This window comes from Ostrinia nubilalis, chromosome 14, assembly GCF_963855985.1.
Source record: "Ostrinia nubilalis chromosome 14, ilOstNubi1.1, whole genome shotgun sequence".
NCBI lineage: Eukaryota > Metazoa > Arthropoda > Insecta > Lepidoptera > Crambidae > Ostrinia > Ostrinia nubilalis.
In genome coordinates, this window is record NC_087101.1 from 1,007,164 (window position 1) to 1,027,464 (window position 20,301).

Below are 20,301 nucleotides of genomic sequence, written 5' to 3' on the forward strand. Positions count from 1 at the left end.
TATTTACTACTTACTCGCAGTATGATTCTAAAACTCCTCTTTAGTTTATTTATTTATTTATTTATTAAGGTACAGCAACAGATTGCAAATCATGGCTTAAAAATAAAGTTGCACTATAGATCATCATCATTGCTATAGAGCAAGCTTTGCCTGATTGGCATTGACACGGTGTATTGGTAGCAACGGCGCCGGTATGAAATATCCTACAGTCTGAGAGCTATCGTCTGTTTAAAAACTTTAGGTACGTTGAAGCTTTAAAAGATGATGAAAAAATTATATGAAACAGGTGTTTTTCCTGATTTTCCTTAGTTAATATAGATTTAAAGTCTCAAACATTCAACCGATTAGGCTTCAGATTACTTACTGCCTTCAACTTTAATCCGATTCTCAGTTCGAGAGGTTCGAATTTTGCGGTAAAATATAATTACCTACTTCCGTTCTTTGTTCCGGCTAAAGAAAGCTCGCGGCGGAGCTTTGAACTGATAAACATAACAGAATAACAAGTGGCAGTGAGAATAAATATCTTGTTTGTATTCGGAGCCAGGATAAAAGAAGGCTTTTCTGCCCTAATTAGGATTTCTGAGGCTCAAGCCACAAATACAGAGATTTACTTTGGTTAATGTTTTTTGGTGTGGTCAAATTAGCTATTCATTAGCTACGAATACACATATTAGCTAAACGTCCCATAGTACAGACAGGGCCCGTAAGTCGTACAGTCCGTAGCTAAAAATGTCAATCACTTTCACAATCCACGCAAAAAGTAACATACTGGTAATATTATTACCAGTAAGACTCGTACCATATCGTAAGTACTTAAGAGCCTAGTATTTATTAAATTCTATAGAATATAAAAGAGAAACAAAATAAACAAATTTAATAATTTACCACGGAATATGAAACCAAATCACAAACAATAATGGCATCAAATCAACTGACAGTGTGACGGCCAGTCGGTACACAATTTTAGTCTGCCCACCGGCTATCATAAGCCCACTGTTCGGCTCGGATTACCGTGTGGGCACCGGTCAGTGTCAGTGTTTTTCAACCTTTTTCATGACACGACCCCCCTAGTATGAAACCGCTCGCTTTTTTTTTCATGAATTTTGTAATGTTTCAAAGATGTTGTAGGAATCGAATATTTCAAATCAATCCATATAACATTTTATGCATTTGCAAATTAGATTTCGGATAAATCTATCTTTATAACTGTACTGTTTTTTTACTGAGGTAGGCTGGTTTTTGTCACGCGGACCGTCCGATGCGGACCCGCTCCGCATGGCTAATCTGTATGAACTTCTAGGGAGCGTTTTAGAGTAATGCGGTCCGGAGGAACCGCTCCGCTCCCTAGTAGTTCATACAAATCGGATGTGCGGAGCGATCCGCTCTGACAGTCCGCGTGACACTAAAACCAGCCGTAGTTTTAACGACCTCTCGCGACCCCAGGGGGTTGCCAAGCCTCTATAGGGGCACAGATTGAAAAACACTGGTGTAGCTCATCCATCATTCGAGGCAGTCGGGAGTGACGCCACCTGCCAAGAGTGACCTTGCGAAACCTGAAACTAGTGAGTCACTGCAATGTTGGGTAAAAAACTTTCGTAGGTAATTTGATTTTGATCTTTGGACGTTCCATTCCTTGTCCAGGTTTTATCGAATTTGGGAGGCATTAGCCCAACGGTGTCGGGGTCGGAATGACGATTCGAGGGTCGATTTCGATCCACGTTGACTGCCGGGCTATTATGGTGTACCTTCTAACAAAAACACTTACACCCGTATTCACAAACATTACTATGAAGTCTCACAGTGCGCGTGGGCGCGGACGCACAGTGTCCCAAAAACTTATACATAGACAATACTTGAGTCGCAGAGTGACACACTAAACCAATCACAGAGCTCTATTCAACGCTGTACGTTCAACTTCGCATAGCGTTGCTGCTTCACTTAAGCAAGCATCGTTTGTGAATACGTTCGTTGTTAGTTCGTTTAGCTGGATATTTCATATTAAAATACGTCTTTTAGAAATAAGCTTTTAAGCTCTAGCTAGAATAAGAGGTTGTTTTAGAGAACACAAATAAAAAGCCGCCAATATTATTGAATTCTACGCGCGTCCATTTTCCTCTTTGTCTTTTTTCTTAACGCTGCGTCATTGCTTTTTACAAGCTTTTTCAATGAAGCTTATGAGCTTCTTCCTTTGTTTACGGTTTATGTAACAAAGACGTGGTTCGTAACCCATTACAATTTGCAATGAAATGGGGTTATTTAAGAGTTTTCTTTAAAAAAGTTTATAAAAAAGGCTTGACTTTTACTTATAGTGAAGAAGGTCAACAATCTCTAGATTTTATGTCCCAAAGGTACAAACTCGTAGTTAAAGCACAATACATTATGGACTGAATCATGGATAGGAAATTGAAGCATATACTCGTAAATAAGAAATTCATATACCTACCCACAGTCCGCGTCATTAGTATCTGACACTTAGTGAATGTTAATCCATATTTCTTACTTTCCCTAGACCTTGACACCAAATGAGCTGTGTGGTGATGTGAATAATAAATCTATCTTTATTTGCCAAGGGAAGTAGTGTTGAGGCCACAAAGATAGTTCGATTTTTTTTACATCATTGTGGTATTGCCAAATAATATCGACGCAGACTGTAAAGTGGAGAAAGAAGTTTGGCACAAAGACTTCGTAATACAAACCTTTTCAAGACTTAGGCTGGGTTGCACCATCTTACTCTAACTTTAGCAAACGTCAAGTCTGTAAAACTCCATACAAAAAGCACCGGTTATCGTTGAGTTACGGTTAAAGTTAGGTGATGCAACTCAGCCTAAGCATCACGCTAAGTGGGCCCGAGCGTGAGGCATCGGACGTGACGTGAACAAGTTTTGACTGCTTCTTAAAATACACTTTTATCACAATGGAAAAAGGTCTAATATTGAATATTTGCTCACCGTCTGTGTACTCGTCACGAAATCATAAGGTAAACGTGTTAAGGTCTGAAACTGAATGACTTGTGAAGGTGCGTGTCTGCCAAATCCTCGTTAATTTTAGTGATGTGTGAAGGTCGATAGTGTAGGTAAGTATATCGGTCATTCTCCGGATCTGGATTATTTTGTTGATTACCCCGACCTTTTTTATTTTTGAATTTAGAGTAAGTTTAGGTAAAACATTTCAAAATAGACATTATTACGAGCATATTTTTTATATTGGCCCATCTGTAGCAAGCAGGAATAAAAAGTTATGCGACATCAAAATTTTCATGGTCGGGGTAATCAAAGTTGGGAGTCAGAGTAATCAAAAATAAAACAAAATATTTTATTTTCTAAGGTTTTTTTAAGTTATGGTAAAATAAATGTTATTATAACTAGCCATTTGTTATTTTGATGTATAAACGACAAAATTGTAAAGTTTCAACAAAATCTGTTAAGTAGTTGTTGCGTAAAAGAGTAAAAAACATACATTATACATTATACATACAATATTAGTGACTCAATGTCCTATGTCTCCTATATGGGACAGAAGGCGTCCACAACAGTCCTCCATCGCATTCGGTCTTGAGCTTCGCGTTTGATCTCGCTCCAAGTCTCGCAGGTATTTCGTGGCAGCGTTCCAAAAGTTCGTCGTTTGAAGATTTTGGAGAATTCGGCGAAGACAGCGGCTGAAGAAGATCTGCAGCTGGTGCGAGATAACCTTAGTGACCTTCCACGTTTCACGCCCGCCCATAGAGCAGAACTGGTTTGACGTCGGACCCGAATATTTTGATCTTGCTTGGGTAAATTTCCGTGACTGCCATACGGCTCGAAGTTGTGCGAAGGTAGCTCTGGCCTTGGCAATGCGCGAAGTGATGTCCTCTTCGGTACCTCCAGGCTCTGAAACGATGCTCCCGAGGTAAGTGAAATTGTGGACTCGTTGGACATCCTCTGCACCAACGGTGTGCAATTCCTCACTCTAGATCGCATCTCTTGGGTCTTCCGGTACTGATAACCTTGCTTTACCCTTTTTTCGGCACAATAATTAGAAGCCCCTTATGCCAGTCGTCTGGGACTTCCTCTTCCATCCAGATGTTTTCGAAGACAGGTATCAGGACGTAAACGACGGAGTTTACATCGGCTTACAGCATTTCAGCGGTGATAAGGTCGAGTCCAGGGGTCTTGCCAATTTTGAGGGATAATATTATGTATTAATAGGAGATAGGATTTCATTTTAGTAAAGGGTAATTTTGCTTATTAAACGTTATTTAGTTAATCATTCATTAGTAAAATTACAGTATTATTGATTACTCGGTGACAAAAGTCGGGGTAATCAAAGTCGGGGTAGTCAAAAAATTAAGGTTTATCCTGAGCCCTGCCCAATCTGTAAGTTGAATCCCATATGTTTTAATACACAAAAATGCGGTTACATGGACCATTATTCCTGTACATTCTCAAGAACTTTCCATGTAAGGAAACGTAAAAAAACAGGATAGAGTAAATCAATCGTGCACTGAACCAAGGTCGGGGTAATCATATTCTTATCTCGATAACTCCGAAATCCTGCGACGAGTTGCATTACCGATCACCTCGGCACGCAGGCCACCACTAAAGGTTCACGGGGGAGGATAGAGCTTGTTTCTAAATTGCGTAGCTAGGGACGTAGGCGCACATTAGCGACGTGTCGGGGTAATCACGGTTAACGCCCGGACACAACTTCAAATAGTTATTTTACAAAACCTTTTAGTGATATTGTTATATCGTATTTAATTTATCAATGTTTATTTAATCAGTAATCGATTACATAAGCATTGAAAGCGGTAATAATATCGGAATAATTTATACGAGCAAATTTGTTCTGAAATCGGGAGCGCGGACACGTCGTGGTAATCAATTTTTGACGACTTACGATTTTTTTAAAATTACTTAATTAACTATTATTAACTATCTCTGTGGTTTAACAACAAGAACCAAAGTTATACTATTAGATAAAAATATTTGTTACTAAAATATTATGATTTTCGGGTACTTTTTGGCCCCGGACACGTGATTTTCTTGGCCGGTGGAATGACCCATATCTGCGGATACGTACAAATAAGTAGGTAGGTACTTAGGTATGGAATTTGTTTATTATTCCTATTTAGTGAATTTTATTTACTTTAACGATGACTTTTATTCAACGACGTTACATATTGTAAAAGAATACATGTGAGAATTATTATACGAGTAAATTGCATTAGCAACATAATGACTGTGCTATATGCGATACATTACGCGATTTAATGAAATAAAAATGTATTAAAATATCCTATTGCTTTCATTATTCTAAAGATTATTAATTTATAAGATCCGTTTATTGATCCTCACGAATACAGATCTTATTCCTGTTTCGGATATCCACGGATTCGGATATCCGGCACATCACTAGGATTAACTACATCGCTGACACTCTACACTCACCACATTAACTCGTGGGTGCTTGGGGTGGAATGCTTCCTTAATTAATATTGCAAGTAATTACTACGTTATGTCGTGGCCATCTAGTTTTAGTTTCGTTTTAGTGGCACTAGGTAATCCCATACTATGGCGCTGGCACCTAATATTGATTACCTAACGGTTAAGGCGTTGACGGTTGGCCACTCAAGGCACCACTAACAATTTTTTCTTAGAGATACAGAATCGACTTCAGACCAAAACTTTCGCTGACAGGGTAGATTACATTTGAAGCTTTTTGTACACAGTTTTCCTCCAAATGACTGGTCAAAACAATCACTCACAAAGGTCGTGACGTGGAGTAAGTCCTGAGGCGATCGATATTTTCGTGAAAAATCAAATTATTGCGTAACGGTAAACAAAACAAGTGGTGAAAATAAGCTTTTTATGAATTCATTTGAAGCTTTTTCATCGCCAAAATTGAAAAGCTCTGTTTGTGACATCGCTTTGTTCACCGTGACATGTCGGCGTTGCAGTCAACGAGTTAATTGTGAATAATTCAAGCAATTTGTACAGAAATCATTGGAAGGTTTTTATTTGTCAGTCTAACCATATTATTTATAATCAGTTATAAAAATTTAAGCTACCTAGGTATTATAAGTTTCACAAATAAATCTCTAAATCTAATAAGTGGTTTCAATGTTTTTGCAAAAAATATCCAAAGGCATTATTAATAGATCATCATGAATAGACGAGAGAAACAGACCATAGGCATAGTCGAGAAATTGTGAATTTTCACAGATGCGATCAATAATTGAGCGACCTTCCTGAAAAGATTGATGTTTAAGAACTTCCTGCATAACCTACATTACTAAAAGCATTCCTGTTTCGTTGTATGCTGTGTAAAGTGCAGTCGATGAATTAAAAAACAACAGTGCTGAAACATTAGTATCGTGACGGGGTGAATGCCCATAATCCCTTGTTATTTTGAAAGGGCTGCCCCCTACTTATACAGTTTATGTCACCGACTTCCGAAACATTGTCCACGTAGGTAGGTAGCTTAATATTTAAGAGGGTGTGACCATGCCATTAACTGGTTTGTTCAATTCACTGTATATTGTATAAAATGTCGCCTCATAGCTTTATGGTTTCCTTAAGTTGTATCTCGATGAAGGAAAGGTCGATTAGATTTAAAATGTGGTTCCTATGCTTGTGATAATTATGTGGGCTATAAATAGTCACAAAATAAATAGAGTAATTAAAAAAAACTTCAAAATTAAAAAAAAAGCGTTTAAAACTAAATTCTCGAGTGGCGCCTACGAGCTGAAAGACGCAGTGTGGGCAGGCCTCCCACTAGGTGGACCGACGATCTGGTGAAGTTCGCGGGAGGTGTCTGGATGCGGGCGGCGCAGGACCGGTCTTTGTGAAAATCCTTGGGGGAGGCCTTTGTCCAGCTGTCATTCGGCTGAAACGAACAAGGAGTAAATGTAGCCTAGAGCACACTTATTCACTATTTCTTTCGATAACATTTGTGTAACTTTAACTTGTCTCTTCCTTAGATACGACCTCAAATCGACTTTGAAAACGTAAGGCCTGAGAAAAAATTTAAACCTCATTCTTTTTGGTGAAATTATGTGTTTTATTTGCAGCCATAGTTGCTAATGCCGTTTAATGAGCCTACAAAGCCGTGGCTTGTATAACAATGTACAGACGACCACACATCAAGCCAAATACCAAGGCATCTTAAGTAGTTGTGATAAGGGCGATTTTCCATCAAAATAGTCTGACGTGAACAATCAAAATTATTGGCCATGTGAGGGGAATATCTTCGCGCCTAAATGGACAACCGTTAGTGTTAGTCACGCTTGAAAGCTTTGACGTCATTGGTTGATCACTCGGTGGTGTATCATTTAACTTGATGCGACGTGGCGCTGACATAGCCCGACGGATTAACAAGCTGAAGTGGCAATGGGCAGGGCACGTAGTACGCAGAACTGACGCCCGATGGGGCAGCAAGATTCTGGAATGGAGGCCGCGTACCGAAAAACGCAGCGTGGGACGTCCACCCACAAGGTGGACCAACGACATTATAATGGTAGCAGTTAAGCGCTGGACGCAGGCCGCTACCAATCGATCAACATGGAAAGCATTGAGGGAGGCCTATGTTCAGCAGTGGACGTCCTATGGCTGAAATGATGATGATGATGACGTGGTGCTGGCGCTGTGATATGGTGTTGGTGTTGCGACGAGGGACAGCGCACGTGCGATGCGAGTGCTGCAACGATCCGGTTTATTGTGCATCCTGTTTCAGTACTTTGTGCTTCTTGAGGTGGTCACAACAAAACAGCTCTTCTCAGGGCTATATGACGGCTCTTGTCAGAGCCACCTTCCTGTTTCTAAGATGACTTGCTGTTTAAATGACGCTCACTGCTGGATTAAGGACTCCCCCAAAGACTGTCACAAAGACCGGTCCTGCGCCGGATCCAGGTCTTTCCCGCGTCTCCATATTACTTTATTTTTTTGTCGTGTCGACAACAAACCTATACAGTGTCAGCCCAAAACTCCACTACAAGAGTGGCGTTGTCAGTAGCATTCATTCAATCTTGCTGCGTGTAGATGTTAGGGCACGACATGCATGTGCTTCATCGAATGGGGAACAAAACCTGCAATTCCAAGTTTGAGCCATTTAAGAATCCCCACTCAGCTTAGATAGCAAAAATAAGAATAAGTATACATTTTCCGTTGGTAGTTGGGATAGCGTTAACACGTGTCCGCACGATTGCTATTCAGAGGCTGCGCGTGCTCAATCACAGGTATCAAACATGTAGTTTGTTGCGCGCCGCCTGCATGTTGAACGGATAGGCGTAGAGTACACAGGCTAATTGGATAATAATATAGATAAACTAGCAAGTGCCTGTGACTTCGTACGCGTGAAAATCTTTTATCACTTATGGGTGCAAAAAATAGATAACAACAGATTCTCAGACCTATTGAATATGCACGCCAAATTTCACAAGAGTCGGTCCAGCTGTTTTCGAAGAGGGTACACAAAATTTACAAATAAAAAAATACAAAATTGAGACTGTAAGAATAATTATCTATCAAGATTTGAGTTGCTTTTATTTGGCTTTCAAGCCAACGCTGCAACGATTCACGGTAATTTAGTGACCAGAATTCCTCTTTGATAAGACTATTTCCACCTTTCGTTCCCACCTCTGCAGCCAAGATCTACATCTTGAGCGCCAATAGAAAACCACTCAATAAAGGTCAAGCATAACAGTTATTCACAAATAGATATTTTGACAGCCGTGTGGTCCCAGTAGATTAGAATAAGACTCATTTAACTCCGAGAGGAGGATGCTGTAAAAGAGGCGACGAAGGGAGAATGCAAACATCAAGTTTCCCTAACAAGTCTGGCCAAAGAAGGAACCGAAAATAATAAACGTGGAATGCATCTTGTTTCATTTAAGCTGAGTTGCAACATCTTACCTTAACTTTGACAAACGTCAAAAATCTGTCAAAATCCATACAAAAAGCACCGGTTATCGTTAAAGTTACGGTAAAAGTTAGGTGGTGCAACTTAGGCTTACAATGCAAAAGACATAGCCTATGCTCTGGTTATTTGGAGTGAATACTGATGTAGATAATCTCGGTGTGACGTTCCTCACGTCATCTTAGCCATTATTTGTGGAGATGAAATATGTCTTGAGTTTCTATGAATTCTAGATATAAAACTATCAGACATCCCAGACAGTCCCCGGCGAGACATAAAGCAAGTGAAAAATGAGAGTCTCGACTCCGTGGCAAGCGATATGAATTTAGATTAAGAAGTTAAGTCTTACAGATTTAAATAAAGCAGCAAATTGTATTATCAAGGCAAGAAGCCCGACTGTAGATTGTTTAAATTCAATGGTATGACCATTCATTCTTTTTCTACTTTTTCATTTTTTTGGTGATACCTACGTTCTATCGCGGCCTGGCCACATTTATTTTGAGTATTGTTAGGTTCTTAGTCATAATATCTTCTTCTGAGTAAAAACATAAAATGTATTACAGTATCATTTTATTAGGTTATAACTTACACACAGGTTTTTACAACAACAGACCACAAACAAGAAGCACACTCAGTGGCGCCACCACGGACGTCTGTGTTACCAGAATAATCGTTTAGTTTATACTCTAACACCTGCCCTTAAACTAAACAATTATTCCAAACGAGAAAATACAATAAAAATATGTTGAGCATTACAATTAAAATATGTTGAAAATTCTAATTCAACAAAACCTGCCCTTGAACTAGGCAATTAATTTTAAACCAAGACGAGAAACACAATTACAATGTTTATCTTTACCTAAACATTTTGTCAAGACATCTGCAGGCATGTTTTCAGTTGGTAAGTATTCTAATTTAACAACTTTATCATTTATTATTTCTCTTACATAATGATGTCTAATGTCTATATGTTTACTGCGATTATGATTAATTTGATTATTACACATTTTCTGTGCTGACTGACTATCATTATACAAAGTGACTGATAAGTATTTACCAAGACATTCATACAAGAAGTTTCTAATAAATTTGGCTTCCTTAGCCCCTTCACATAATGCCATATACTCCGCCTCTGTGCTTGACAGAGCTACTGTTCTCTGCTTTCTGCTCTCCCAAGACACAGCAGAGTTACCTATGGTAAATATATAACCAGTATAAGAACGTCTATCAAGTAGATTAGATGCCCAATCTGCATCTACATAGCCAGTAACAATTGATGGAGATTTTTGATAAACTATACTGTAATCTATTGTACCTTTCAAGTACCGTAAAACTCGTTTAGCCGCTTTCCAATGTATGTCCGAATAACAATTATTGAACTGGCTTAGCAAGCTTGCTGCATGTGCTATGTCTGGTCTAGTGCAAATGGCGATATACATGATACAACCAACAAGACTTCTGTAATTAGATTCAGCATCAGATTGGTCTCCTTTCTCTAGTTTTATGCCACATTCCAAAGGTGTACTCACAGGCTTACAGTCAATCATACCAAATTGTTCCAATACCTTTTCTATGTAATTCTTCTGATCAAGAGTAATGTTGTTATCTTTCTGTCTTAATCTCATTCCCAATACATGTGTAGCTCGGCCAAGATCCTTCATCTCAAATTGTCTCATGAGTTCTTCCTTCACCTTGTTCTTCTCTGGTGTATCCTTGCTAAAGATGAGGATGTCATCGACATAGAGGGCTATTATGATCAGATTTTCACTGCCATCTGACTTTATGTATACACAAGGCTCATTGACAGTTTTTCTGAATTTCAGTCCTGTCAAGACCACATCAATCTTGTCATACCATGCCTTAGATGCTTGTTTAAGTCCATATATAGCTTTGTTCAATCTGAATACATGATCTTCTTTACCCTTTATTTTGTATCCATCAGGCTGTTCCATATAAACGGTCTCCTGTAATTCTCCATTCAAGAATGCCGTCTTGACGTCCATGTGATCAATGTGTAAATCCAAATTGACTGCTAGGGCAATTAACATGCGTATTGTCGAGTATCGTACGACAGGTGAGTACGTTTCCTTGTAGTCAATTCCGTATTTCTGAGTAAATCCTTTCGCCACCAAGCGTGCTTTATAGCGAAGCAACTCACCTTCTGTTCCATATTTCTTCTTAAATACCCATTTACATTTGATGGCTTTCTTTCCAGTAGGTAGCAATGTCAAGTCCCAAGCTTTATTCTTTTCAAATGAATTATATTCTTCCTGAGTGGCTTCTCTCCATTGGTCTTTATCGGGTCCCATCAATGCTTCCTCTATGGTCTGTGGTTCGACACTGTGACTTGATGCTGTCATAGCAACTACAGTACTTACACTTTCTTCAGTATCATCATAATAACTTGATTCTTGGTCCAGAGTCATGTTAGGATTCCAAGTGACATCATTGGGATCATCGACGAAGCTGAGGTCAGAAGAGTTATCAGGATTGCCCAAGACAGTTGGCTCTGAAACAGGTAACACATCAATGTCATTGTTTTCATTTGCATTCACATTTTCTATTTCGTTTTCAATTGCATTTACTTCATCCATTTCATGTTGCCGTTGACAATCAGCAGCGCAATTTTCTTGATTTATTTTTAAATCTTTGTAGGTTTTGCCTTCTAAGAACTGGACATCTCTAGACTTAATACACTTGGAAGGTTCTTCAGGATCAATTAACCTATATCCTTTCGAGCTACTACAATATCCCACAAAAATGTACTGCTTGCTCTTAGCATCTAATTTCTTGCGTCTTTCATTAGGGATCATCGCATAGGCAACACAGCCAAATATTTTCAAATTAGATAAATCAACTTTATTACCATACCATTTTTCTTCTGGAGTAGTGCCTCTCACTGCCTTGCTTGGTGACTTATTCTTAATATATATTGCCGTATTCAATGCCTCTGCCCAAAATCTCCGGTCCAGCCCAGCATCCTGCAGCATGCATCGTCCTGCTTCCACAATTGTTCGATTGGCCCGCTCCGCCACGCCGTTCTGTTGAGGTGAGTACGGCACAGTCGTTTGATGTTCGATGCCATGATCTTGCAGGAATGCCTGGAACTGTTTATTAACATATTCACGGCCATTGTCTGTCCTTAGCATTTTTATTTTTAAATTAGTTTGATTTTCCACCAGATTTTTAAAAATCTTAAACACAGGCAGTACTTCATCTTTACTTTTGATAAAGTAGCCAAAAGTCATTCTTGTATAATCATCTATAAACGTTAATAGATATTTGGCACCACTGAATGAGGGCACTGACATAGGCCCACAAAGATCTGAATGTATAAGACCTAATTTCTCAGTGGCTCTATTAAAAGATTGTTTTGGGAATGGTAGTCTACTTTGTTTGCCCTCAATACATGTTACACAGGGACTATGTTCATTATCAGTGTAATTAATTCCAATAGCCATACCTTGTTTCAGTAAATGCATGCTTCGTTTGTTCAGATGCCCGAGCCTACGATGCCATAACTCCTGTGATGAGCTCGTTTCACACAAATTCACAGCTTCTGCTTCTGCTTGCTCTGTACCCGTGGACTGGATCTCTGTCTCAACCAAAGCAACTGGTTGAACTGCAGCAGCATACTCACGATCATTAGTTGATTTTTCACTCACTGTATCTAACTCGTACACGCCATTTACTTTTGTAGCACTGGCAACTACATCATTTCCACAATAAATGTTGCACTTCTGTGTATCAAAATGCACCTCAAGCCCCTTGGAAGCCATTTTTCCAACAGAAATGAGATTTGTTGACAAGCCTGGTACATAGATAACCTCACTTATTTTTGTAGTTTGAGTGTGACCTTCTAACAACAATTCCACTTCACCATGACCCTCACTGTGCATCTTTTGATTGTTGGCTACTGTCACCATACGTGGACTATCCAGAACATAGTTTTGCAGCAAGTCTTTGTTGTTTGTCATGTGACATGTTGCCCCAGAATCAATATACCATGCACTTGAATTAATGTCTACAGCTAATGCAGTCAAGAGAGTTCCGTTCCATGCTTTTTCAGTTTTTGTAGGACAGTTTTTAGCATAGTGGTTCGGTTTTTTACATATGAAGCACCTAACACTCTTAGTAGAATACACATTTTTGGTAGTACGGTTTGTGAACATTGCATTTTCTTCACACTTGTCAAAGTCTCTGCGTAAATTCTCTTGTAGTAATTTGCTTCGCACTGTTTCACTGCACAATTTAATGTTCGAATTTTCCAATGCCATTATGAGAGGATCATAGTCTGGCGGCAAACCGCTTAAGATTAGCACTGAGAGAAAATCATCATCTAATGGAGCGTTTATGTCTCGTAATTGTTGATCTAGGTCCGAGATCTTCAGGAGATACGCTTCCATGTCACTAAATTGCTCCAATTTTAACCCGAACAGTGTACGTAGGAGTCCAAGACGTCTACACAGACCCTTGTCTTCATAGGCCGTTTTTAGGTTGTTCCAAGCTTCAAAACCAGTAGTTGCATTTCGTACATGGGAGAAAGAGGATGGCTGCACCATCAAACATATTTTTGCGAGTGCCCGTAGTTGTTTACGATCGTCATTTACTCTGGGTACGCCTGGCGCGGACTCTTCGATACAATCCCACAAGTCTTCGTGAATCAAGTACATCCGCATCAAAAACTTCCAGTTTCCATAGTTTGATATACCACTGAGTTTTTCAAAGTTGACTGATAGTCCAGAACTCGTAGCCGTAGTAGACATTGCCGGCACATTGGTCGGCACCGGCAATGATGGCGGCGAAACCCTTTTACTTGCCATCTTGTTTTGTGGGTCCTTTTTTTCAAAGATACTTGCTCACTCTTATCTTTCACGTAGCCTGGGCCCATAACCTGTTAGGTTCTTAGTCATAATATCTTCTTCTGAGTAAAAACATAAAATGTATTACAGTATCATTTTATTAGGTTATAACTTACACACAGGTTTTTACAACAACAGACCACAAACAAGAAGCACACTCAGTGGCGCCACCACGGACGTCTGTGTTACCAGAATAATCGTTTAGTTTATACTCTAACAAGTATTTATATTTATTTTATATTCCATAAAGGTTGCAGGTAATTTGTAATTGATTCCACTAATCTGTATTTATTTTCTTTTCCACCAACCGTTTCACGATGTGCGGATAGGTAGGTACTGCAGTTTTCTTCTTCTTGTCGTGTCGACAACAAACCTACACAGTGTCAGCCCAAAACTCCGCCACAAGAGTGATGTTGTCAGTAGCCTTTATTAAATCTTCCTGCGTGCAGTTGTTTGGGCACGCAGGGCCACGACATCCACGTGCTTCGTCGACTTATACTTCAGTGAAGTTAGCGCAATATTCAGCGTTGCAGTACAGTTTGAACAATTCGCAAACTCTTAAAATAATTGAGCACCAGACGGAAATGTGTTAAATCTTTAACTTCAGCAAAGTTCAGAGTTCGGAGTTTTGGAATGGCGTGAAAATTTTATTAGCCGACAAAAATAGTTACCGAGTCCTCTTAAAAGTTTGTCTTTCGGTAAAGTGTTAGCACTTTAAAATGCTGTCTCCAGAGACTAATGGAAGGAATCATGAATCTACTAAATACATAATTTTACATTTTCAAAGTAGCCAGATTAACCATGAAGTTTACCAAAGCTTTTCTATGAAATTGTGGTTTTGTATTTACTTGATATTGATTCATTATTATAAACTTACTTTAAGAAAATGCTGATTAAGTTTGTGCATGACTCAACAAAAATTTAATATTGGAAAATACGTAAAAATGGGGATAAAACAGAATATCAGGAAAATCCAATCTATTTAAATATATATAACTCAAAGGTGACTGACTGACTGACATATTGATCTATCAACGCACAGCCCAAACCACTGGACGGATCGGGCTGAAATTTTTTTTTCTTAAAAAGATTATTAGCCATTTGTATTGCACAAATTACTAATAGTCCCGTTAGCCCCTCGTGGTAAGCTAAATAAGCTTGTGTTACGAGTGGGCTCACCACAATAGTCGAGCGGCGGTAAAATATAAAAGCATCATCAGTCTGCCCTAAGCCTTACAAGTTCCTACCATAAACATCGATGTGGTCAAAGAACTTATAACATTTCTATATCTACGATCTGGGGTCTATTTTAGCTCGTTATTACAACTAACTGCGTGACGGCGGAACGTAACCTCGACTCGGACTTTGACTTATTTTTGTATCTTTTTATTGCATCAAAAATACTTACGTGGAAACACGAAAAATACGCAAATAAATGTTAGTTACATCACTTGGCTGTCTAGAGGTCAATTGAAAGAAAGAAACTATTTTTCTTTGGGATCTTTAATGTAAACTGCATCTCACAAAACATCAGGTGTGATTGCGGTCAAATATTTACCTCAATCTGCATATAAACTTATTCTCCATCCATGATTCAGTTATCAGAAGTGAGCGAGTACCGAGTAGTGAAAGAAACTCGAAACATATTCTGTCTCCAAAAATGACACGTTTTATTTACTTACACCTAAATAAATTACAGACCGATACTCAAAACTCTATTCGATTCTTAATGTGAAATGATTGGTTGTATTTCAGTATATTAAAATTTCAATCAAACCGATATCGGCGAAGGTCTTTAGGTCGTTAAATACCTACCAACGTGAAGTTATGTATGTACTATGTATGTAGAAGTCAGCATCACATTAAACTAAGTATCTACCTATGCATTTTTGTTGCAAAATACAAGTAGCACTCATTCCAATTCCATTCTCTATAAGATGCCACAAATTGCTCTTAATTTTTATTGCAAATTCGCTCTTATTACAACTGTATAAGATGCCGCAGTGTCTATCTTAATGTGCTTTTGTTGTACAATTAAATTGCTTCCAGAGACAAGTTCCTTAGGACTATATTTCACCGGGACACCATGGCGGCGCAACCAGTCGCCGCTACCAACAAAATGTATACAGCTCTATAGAGAGTTACTCCGTGGTGTCCGTTTGGTTGCGCAAAGCTGTATACATTTTGTTGGTAGCGGCGACTGGTTGCGCCGCCATGGTGTCCCGGTGAAATATAGCCCTTAACCAAACAGGATCGGGTTCAAACCGGCGCCTGCCTTTGATGCTGATTGATGAAGAGCGATAAGTAATCGTTCTGTAAACACTTACACAAAGGAGATTCTTTTTCGTTTGCCGATTACGGAGGCTTAATTTGTTTGCTTCACGCTTGACTCGAGTTTCATGGCAGTAGGCGGCGTATTTTAACTCTTAATTTGTAAAAAAAATCCAGTATTCCCAATCACAGTCCAACAACGTCGCTTTAAAAATAAGTAGTATACCAATGTCAATACGATTGTGCAAATAGGAATAAAATTCAGTGTCGAACATATTCATAGGTCGCGGTGAAAATCTTGAGGAATAGTTAACATCAGTTAATGTTAGATATATGTATCTTATCTGAAAATTATAAAAAAAACCAAAGTTGTATTTTATTATCTGACTGGTAATAAGCCCACCAGGACTCAGGCTTTAAATCTCAAAAACATGAGGTAGGTATTATAGTGACTTTAATATTAATCTTGACTGACTCAAAATTTACTTGTACGATTTTTCCGGACTTATGCTTGTTTTCACCATCAATCTCTAATTTTTAAGTGACCCCTATGGTAACACATAACAGGAATTTTGTTTTCATAGGGGTCACTTAAAAATTAGGGATTGATGGTGAAAACGGGCATTAGTTTTTTAAATTTTTATCTAAATTATTTTTTATATTCAGTCAAGTTTTTACAATTAAGATTACAGATTTATACTTCGTTGACTTTGAAGAGAACCCTTTAGAATGATATCTGTAACATAATTAGTCTTCCTTTTAGCAGAATGGAGCCCATGAGTAATGAAATCGCTTCATTGAGGCGGAATAGAAAAGGGCTAATTATTGATAGGGTTGGCAGCCTTGATGGGGTATAATTGGATTCGGGCGACTGCTGAAAGTTATTAGATGTATATTGAATATTTTATTCTACCTTCATTAAGGTTAAATCGAAGGTAGGTACAAGTCGATCGGTTGAATGAAGCATTTGTTTTGTAACTTTGCCTGAGTAGGTATTTGAGAGTAAAATTGGTTTCTTGATTGCGATACTTCTACGTGCGATGGACGAGAGTTTGCCATATAACTTGTACCTTCAATTGTAGATAGACCTTTTTTCCTACCCTCTTCCGCATGACACTAGTCTAGGAGTTGCTTACTGGCATCTGCTCTGCGTGGATTATACTCTGGCTTTACTTATGTAGCGTTTCATTTCATTCACATCTATCATAATAAGGGTCAAATATCTATAAAGTCACGACTTGGACGAATTAAAGACTACACGTCTTTTAAGCTGAGTGAGGCCTAACTTTAACAGTAACTTTAACGATAACCGGCGACTTTTGTATGAAGTTTGGCAGTTTTTTTACCTTTGTTAAAATTAAAGTAAGATGGTGCAACCCAGTCTTCATCATCATCATCATTATTTCAGCCACAGGACGTCTACTGCTTAATCCCCAATGACTTTCTACATCGTACGGTTGGTAGCGGCCTGCATCCAGCGCCTTCCTGCTATCTTTATCAGGTCGTCGGTCCACCTTACTTGATGGAAATTTAAGTTTATCTATCTTCAAGTATTTTTTTTACTTGCTGTTCTTCCGAGCACTTATCTAATATTACTTTAGACACCCCTACACAATCTTGACGGCAATAACTCCCAGGAGAAAGAAGGTGTAATCAGTTTGTTAATCAATGTGTGGCGTATACGACCGGGGATACCCGACATACCCAATAGCGCTGATGAGTATAGTTTGCGCAGTTAAGAAACGAAGCTATTCGTATAATATCTATTTATTGCATTCCATCATTCAATACCTGAATAAATGATGTTGAAGATCCGTGTCTGTAAGTGATGATAACGTAAGTTATGTTAACTTCTAGAAAGAAAATATTGATTTGGTACTTATTTTTTAGTAACTGCGCTCCCGACTTCGTATGCGTGAAAATAAGTGAACAATACATATTTCCCGTTTTTGTAACATTTTTCATTACTGCTCCGCCCCTATTGGCTGTAGGAAGGGTAATCCTTCCTCGATAAATGGGCTATCTAATACCACCACCATAAGAAATTAGTGGTATGAAGTATGGGGTGATGTGTATTAAAACTATTAATATGCAATCCATAAAACTTATCCCTTTTCAATTTAATATTTATGAAATAAAAGACACGCAGCTTGTTGTGTCTATAATTTCAATAAGTAGTGATATTGTTCAAATTATGTATTGTAATTAAATAATGAGAATGAAATCACAAATACCAAAAAAACAAATAATGAATTTCGTATTTCGTGTATTATTAATTATCGTTCATTTCGTAATCAATTTACAAGAAAGTATTTTCTTTTTACAAAGAAAAATATTAAACCTATTCATTCCCAATGAAAAGGGACCTCATTCATATTTTATTATTGCCAGTATTTTCCTCCGCGTAGATTTGATAAAAAATATCGTAACTACAGCCTATTCTGATTTATTACTTATTTTATAACATTGATTCCTCAGAATCCGTAGTTTTTGCGTGAAAAACAAACATCCATCTATCGTCGCAAACTTTAGGATTTATGTACATTATAAGTCAAGTTAGAGGTGTATTTGGATTTGGATGGTTCGACGAATCTTCAATAACAATTTTACTGTGGTTGGCGCCGAAATAAATTATATGACTGCGAATTTATTTTGATATTATGTTTTATTGAAGCAATAAATGATTATGATTATTGACATTCACAATAATAAGTAGGTATCTTACTAAAATCACTAGGTACAACTTACTAAATGTTTGTTGTCAAAATGAATCTCGAAGATGATTCAACCAAGAACAAACACTAGTGGTCCACTCTGTAGCGCAATTTCCATATTTTCAGCTATCTATCTTTATCACTCTTATCAGCATCACAAGGGAAGTAAGTGAGACGGATAGAGCGCAATGTAGTGACGTCATTTGCGTAGTCGAACCTCTGTTTCTAAACAGTTGATTGCGATCCCTCTATTTCGGGAACTCTATTTGGTACCAAGGGAACGATGAGGTAAATTTTCATTATGTGCCTTGTGTTTCCTAATGGGAATAGATAAGGCTGTGTTTCCACCACAGATGTGAGGGTAGTTTAGAGTTGCAAACTGGGACGGATATACAAATATGTCTGTCGGGTAATTCAGCCTTCACTTGTTGAATTTTACTGGCGGTCATGCTGTAGTTCCTATTGTAGTGTAAAAGTGGAAAATATCACGCAAGGTTGTGTTTCTACCAAAGATGTGCTGCATTAGTGCAATGAAGTGTTTTACACCATGACGTGAGTGTGACAATTTCAAAGCTAATGAGTTACGGCTAAGATATGTAGAGGACACATAAAATGGAGTACATAAATGGTCTTCAATACAAACTCATTTTCTTAACTTTGAAATACCATCCTAACCTTGCTAGCACTTCTATCTCACACATCTCCGTAATTTTCACATACCTACAATAAAATCACTTCTCTTAACCCTTTTCTTATACAATCGCATTGATTGTCACAACTTTTGAAACGGTGAATGGTTTGATCTCACTCTAATAAGTTACTACATACATCTTTAGTGGAAACGCAGCCTTAGGCCCGATTTCCACTAAGGCGGAGCGGAGAAGAGAAGTGTTTTGAATAACCAATCAGATTGCATTTTGCAGGGCACATAGTACGCAGAACTGACGGCCGATGGGGCAGCAAAGTTCTGGACTGAAGGCCGCGTACCGGAAAACGCAGCGTGAGACGTCCACCCACAAGATGGACCGACGACATCATAAAGGTAGCAGGAAGGCGCTGGACGCAGGCCGCTACCAACCGGGCAACATGGAAAGCATGTTCTATGTTCAGCAGTGGACGTCCTTTGGCTGAGATGATGATGATGATGATTTTATTCTGTCTGTCAAATTCTATAGAAAAATTTGACAGCTCGACACTTCTCCGCTCCGTTCCGCTTTGGTGGAAACCAGGCCTTACGCCACCAGCGCTAATTAAAGCAAAAAGTCATATAATGTCTCCCGCCTGTCTGCAATACAAAATGTCTTTTTCATGAAGTAATTACTGTCTCTTTATTTCCAGGAATGTCTTTAGCAATAAATTACTTATTTGTTGTATTCTCACGCTGTGGATTACTTTAACGCCCGAGGCATTTCCGTTGCACTACAGCTTTATTTTCATTTATTATTATGTGTATTGGTGCATGTGTTGGTCAGTAATCAGTATCGTTTCATACATCTGCCATACCTTATGCAATGATGATGTATAAGATCTGATGTCAGACGTTAAGAGGCTTTACATTAAGG